The following is a 6,607-nucleotide window of genomic DNA, read 5'->3' as shown; positions in this document are numbered from 1 at the left end:
CTACAATGGCTGCCTGTTTTCTACCGAATCCAATATAAAATACTCTTACTAACCTACAAGGCCATCAACAAAGCTGCACCAACATACATCTCCTCTCGTCTCAAAATGTCTCCCAACTCGGCAACTCCATTCTACACAAGATCTGCGTCTCTCATCCACCCTCATTACATCCTCCCATTCCCGGTTACAGGACTTTTTTCGGGCTGCACCCACTCTATGGAATTCTCTCCCTCGCACAATTAGACTCTCCTCTGGTCTACAAACTTTCAAGCGTTCTCTGAAAACCTACCTCTTCAGACAAGCTTATAATATTCCTCAACCACCCTCTTAACCTCACTACCTTAGCCTATTACCGCCTGTTACACAATTTCACACAAGACAACTACCCCCTGACCAACATTGTTGTGTGACGGGATCATTTAGCCTATAAGTCACTTTTACCTTTGCAGTCTGGCTTGGGCAAAATGCAAAATGTAGACTTAACCTCATGTGTCAACTCCCATTGTCCCATAGATTGTAAGCTTGTGAGCAGGGCCTTCTCACCTCTTTGTCTGTTTTACCCAGTTTGTTTATTATGTCTGTCCCTAATTGTAAAGCACTACGGAATATGTTGGCGCTATATAAATAAATGATGATGATAATAGAGTACTTATTATACTAACATATTAGGTAGGTAGTAATGCAGTGCTAATAAAGTACTTATTACAACAACTGGTGGTAGAGTATATATTACAGTGACAAGTTAGGCGGCAGTGCAGTACCGGTAAAGTACATATTTCACTGACAAAGTAGGTGGGGACGCAGTGATAGTAAAGTACCAAGAGGTCAGGTAGGTAGTACTGCCATGTTAGTACAGGGCTCATTACACTATCAGGTAACTAAGTGTTAAGGGAGTGCTAAAATAGTACACGGCCTGTTCATGTAGGTAGTATGGCAATGCTAGTAGAGTACCTACCAATGCTTCACTGACAAGGTAGGTAGGGGATACTGCAGTACTAGTTTAATACTTAGTACACTGACAAGTCAGGCATATGGTACTGTAGTGCTAATATTTAATACACTGACCGATAAGGTGGGTAGGATACAGTGAAATGAGATATGCAGTGTGGGAGGGGTGATTGAGATGCAGTGAAGAGAATTAACTGAGGGGTGTATACTTAGGAGTACAGTTCTCATATTGTGAGGAGACGGATACTAGTTGCAGTCCCTGTGTATTCGTTAGGTTTATGGATCAAGGTTATAGGCTGATAGTTTGGTGTTATTAAGGGGTTCAATGGGGTACACAGAATGTTAAAATTGTGAGGGGGTAGTGAAGTGCTATAAAGGTGTAGGGTGAGGGGGTAGATGCAGTGCTGTAGAGGTGCAGTGCGAGGGGTGTAGCGCAGTGTTGTATTGGTGTAGTGTGAGGGGGTAGATGCAGTGCTGTAGGGGTGCAGTGCGAGGGGTGTAGCGCAGTGCTGTATGGGTATAGTGTGAGGGGTAGGTCATACTTGCCAAGTCTCCCTGAATGTCAGGGAGACTCCCTGATATAGGGGTGATCTCCCTCACTCCCTGAAGAGTCTGGCATTCTCCCTGATGCTGAGCCAATACAAGACGTGGTTGGCTTCGCCCTCTGTGGCATGATGACACAGTTCAGAAATTGTGTCCTATGTATTGATGCCTATGGAGGTGGCCATTTTCATGGAGACCAAGTTTTAATCAAAGACTGACAGGTAAGACAACATGACTTCAGTAATGGAGACAGAAATGTTAAAGACACTTCAGTCTCTAGAGATTCATTAGCTGCTTTTCTTTAACGCATAGTTGCCTACTCTCCCGGAATGTCCGGGAGACTCCCGCATTTCTGGGAGACCTCCCAGGAGAGCAGGGCAACCTCCCAGCTAATAGATAAGTGGTGGGGGGCGGGGCTTAATGACTCATATATCGCATCATCTTAGCCCAGCCCCATTCTGTAACTGGCCAAAACTGTGACAATCGTTTGGGGGACAGGGCCAAAATGATGCGATTCATCAAGCCCCGCCCCCGCACGCCCACCTCCCCCGGGATCTCCTTGAAGCCAACGAGCAAAAGTTGGCAAGTATGGGGTACGTGCAGTGCTGTATGGGTGCAGTGTGAGGGGTGTAGCGCAGTGCTGTATGGGTATAGTGTGAGGGATAGGTGTAGGGGTGTAGTGTGAGGGGGTAGGTGCAGTGATGTAGGGGTGCAGTGCAGTGCTGTATGGGTATAGTGTGAGGGGTAGGTGCAGTGCTGTAGGGGTGTAGTGTGAGGGGTTAGGTGCTTCTTGCTTTAGGGGTGTAGTGTGAGGGGGTAGGTGCAGTGCTGTATGCCCCCCGTCCTCTCTAAATACCTGCATCTCTATACACCCATGTATCTCTCTATATACCCCCAATTCTATCTATATACATGCATCTATATATACCCCCTGTATGTCTCTATATACCTACTGTATGTCTCTATATACCCCCTGATCTTTCTATTTACCTGTATCTCTGTATACCCCTTGTACTCTCTATATATACCCTGAATCTCTCTCTATACTAGAGATGCTCACTGACCCCCGTGTTTTGGTTTTGGATCTGGATTACCTTCAGGTTTTGGTTTTGCTAAAACCGCCCTTGCGTGTTTTGGTTTTGGTTTTGGATCTGTATTTTTTTTTAAAAAATTGCTCAAATATGCTAAAATCACATAATTTTGCTCCTTTTTTGTTCCTACATTATTATTAGCCTCAATAACATTAATTTCAAGTCATTTCTAGTAAATTTTGACCACCTCACAGGTCCCAATCTTATTTTCATACACTTTTGGAGAAATACTGCAGCAATCTGGCTGGATGGTAAGCAACAAAGCAATGACTCCAACACATGGCAGTTCCTACCACATCTAGGACACATTGCACACAGCAGTAGCAGAAAAGAAAAGTGGGGCAAGATTGAATTGTTCTTGCATCATGAAACCAGTTATGGTTCATTTGATCGCTCCACCTGTTTCTTGGATAAGTGAGGTAACTCTACAGCTAATACATGGCAACGAGCGCTGACCCCCCGGGATGCAATGCACTAAAAAGAGCCATTGAAATTCCCAGTAAAAAGCCAGTTCATCAGTGAGATTCGAATCAGCCCCAATGAACTGCTTTGAGGACGCTATTTGGCTTGCCAGGAATCGCCTCATCTTGAAAAGGGAGAATATGACCATCCAGGACTGTCACAGGCTGATCCACAGCCTACTAAGAAACTATAACACCATTGACAGTCCTGAGGAAGAGAAAGATGATTAATTTTGTGTCTCCCTCTTCTCCTTCTCCCCCTATGTGTCTGTTTATTCAATGTAACACTGTTGAATTTGCCTGCAAATTCTACAGACAAGCCTGCTTGTCTTCTCCTTCATTTTTGACTCTTAGCAATGGAGCACTCGTCTTTGGGTTTATATTAGACCCTACACTTATTAGTGCAAATTCAGAAACATACAGTGCTATATTAGGATTTTAGCAATCCGAAAATTCAGCTTATTTTTAAGGGGGTATATGAGACCCCAAACAGTTGGTAGTGCAATTTCAGAAAAATACAGTGCTATATTAGCAAGGAAGGGCTGGCAAACTTTAGCCCGGGTGGCAAGACCTGACCCACCAGCCTTTTTTAAAGGGAAAAAAAATGCAAGGGGCCCTGTGACCCAGTCCAATGTAGGTACCTGGTACATATACTGCATGGGAAATAGCACATCCAGGGGTAAATGTATCATAATGTGGGTTGTACAAGTCGCTGGAAATCGGCGAGATGACAGCTTAAATTTAAAGCGGCGCTGCCTTGTAAAGGGAAGTTTCCCTTTACAAGGCAGCGCCGCTTTAAATTTAAGCTGTCATCTCGCCGATTTCCAGCGACTTGTACAACCCGCATTAAGATACATTTACCCCCCAGTGTGAGCCAGCTAAATCCTCTTCATCGAAGGTACCTTTTGGCCCCCTGTTGGTCAGGTCATAAATTGGAAGGGGATTTAGCCAGTTCAGTGTGAGCTAGCTAAATCCCCTTCAACGAAGGTACCTTTTTGGCCCCCTGCTGGCCGGATCATGAATTGGAAGGGGATTTAGCCAGCTCACAGTGATGCGTCTATAAATCCCCTTCAGCGTAGGTACCTGGTACATACACTGCATTGGAAATAGGATTTAGCCAGCTCTTAGCCAAAATTGTACTATCTGATATTACTGAGGTTATCAGTACTAAATAACATGAAAATGGATAGTATAATATGTGAATTTTGTCTTGAATTTGTTTCCAAGTCACCCGAAAAAATAATAATATTTATTTAGCCATTTATTTTTTAAAGATAAAATATATATATTGTGACAACCTTTTAAGAGTTAATTTCTCTTGTGGTTACTCATTAATGATTCATATGGATGTGTAGAGATCTAAAAACAAGATAATCTTAGAGTGAGAAATAGAGAAACTGAAGATAAAGGGTCATAAATTGGAAGTAACAGCAAGAAATGCAAACAAAGGTCAACTTAAAGTAAAGGATAATGTGTAGATATCAGCCCATGAGAAAAGTTATTTACAATTATTATTCTATGCTAGAACCTTAATGCACATCAGCATACATTAGATATATATAAAGAGCCTCCTCTCCCTCTCTATTCACAGAACTTGTTTTCACTAGCAGACAATTATAGTTGCCAGCTCATTTGTTTGGTGTTACTTAGTCTTCTCTGCCTGGTGCATGTAGATTTACTTACAGGAGTTGTCTATTATACTTGTATGCTTTGTAGTGGATGCTTTAGGTTATGTTTTAGTCATACTTGCCTACTCGGATTGTCCAGTAGACTACCTAATTCTGCATAGATCTCCCGCACTCCCAGGAGAGCAGTTGGTTTTCCCGCATCCTGCCAATTCCTAGTGAAGTGGGCAGGATGGGGTCCTCCATGACGTGAGTCACGGCAAACCGTGTAATGTAGGCTTTGCCACCTGGGTCATTACGCGGCTACGTAAATGCATCGTTGGTGGAGGTACCAAAATGACAATTCCCTGCTCCCCCTCCGTCCTCACACTTAACCACCCCTCCAGGATATGTACAGATTTTAGTGTTAATTAACATTTTAAGTTAAAAAGTACTTGGATATACCCCTGCTGTATATTTTGCTCAAGGGGTACATTATTAAATACAATGGGTCTGGTGACGCCCCAGTCATTGTCTCCTGTCCATGTACTAGGATACCTCATCCCTATCCTTAATCCTCCTGGAACCATACTCAAGAAAGGGCACTGGGAGTAGGTATAGCAATTATCATAACAAGAGCACAGAATGGTGAACAATGTAACTAAGGCAGACAAGAGGAGGAATGATTCTGAGGATGCCCTATCACAGTAAAATCTTATATATATAAATCATTGGTCTGCTTGTCTGTCCAGTTATGCTTCAGACACCCCTGTTCCAATTGGGATGAAACCAACGTGAGATGGTCCAGTTGGATCCTGGCCAGGTTTTAGGGGGGGTTAAGGTCCAAGTAGAACCTCCCATTGGTGTACGCTGGGCAGAACTTTGACCTTGCAAGGATGTTCTGGGCCTTCCTGTAGATGGATTTCAATGACATTTAATATAAAACCAAAAACGACACTGGGCAGCAACCTAATGGGTGTGTTGGAAGAGCTGCTAAGCTGCTAATTATTTTTAAAAGGTTGACAGTTACATTCAACTCATTGATAACTTAATATCTTGAAGATTTAAACCCAGGCAACGCCGGATACTTCAGCTAGTAATTAATAAAACAGGATCTTTATTCTTAAGATTATTTGTAGAATTATCTTTCTTTCAATGCCACAGCTTTTGTCACTCAGGACTTATTGTGGTGGGCACAACGTACAATGAAAATTAGAGTGCACCACATTTGTGCACGGCAAATTTAGAATCGGACACACACCTAACTTAAAATTACCTGCACTGAAAAAAGATGTAGTTAGTGGCACACTGTCCAATTAAGCGCCGGTGGGATTATGATGGATCAATTGCAAAGCGCATTACAAGTTACTTCTTGTTGATATAGGTGCAAAATGAACATTATTATGCAGGGACCCTTCTTATATTCAGATGTGGTGTAATAGACCTGGTGCTAGATGCATTTTTTTCCCAAATCAACTGTGAATATATAATGATTGTCAGGCTAAAAGAAATGTCGGCATTCAATAAAACAATCCTAATATGTGGCACATGGTTCTCATAATATATTGGCAAATGATGTCATTACTTTTTTAAAAAAAAGATAATTAAGAGAATAGGTAGAAGTATATTATTTGTTTTACAATCCCTGGTTCAGTGGGTATACTTTATGCATTTATTTATTATTTTGACATGCTTTTAGGACACAAGAGGAAAGCGTGAAGGTCTCTTCCACACAGGTCACATATTGTAATGTAACAAATATCTAATATACATGGGGGAGAGGGGTCTGAACTTATCTTCCAGGTCTGGTGGCTTGTGAATAAAAGAAAATGTGCTACATAAAGAGCAGTGTATATGTCCAAGTTGTGGCCAGTGATCCTATGTGTATAAGTTACTGTACATTGTGAATTATTGTACACCATTGTCACAGAGGGGCTTATGGCATGGTACCAGCACTAAA

Source organism: Mixophyes fleayi, chromosome 2, assembly GCF_038048845.1.
Source record: "Mixophyes fleayi isolate aMixFle1 chromosome 2, aMixFle1.hap1, whole genome shotgun sequence".
In the NCBI taxonomy this organism is placed as follows: domain Eukaryota; kingdom Metazoa; phylum Chordata; class Amphibia; order Anura; family Limnodynastidae; genus Mixophyes; species Mixophyes fleayi.
Note: the sequence above shows the minus strand (reverse complement) of the source record.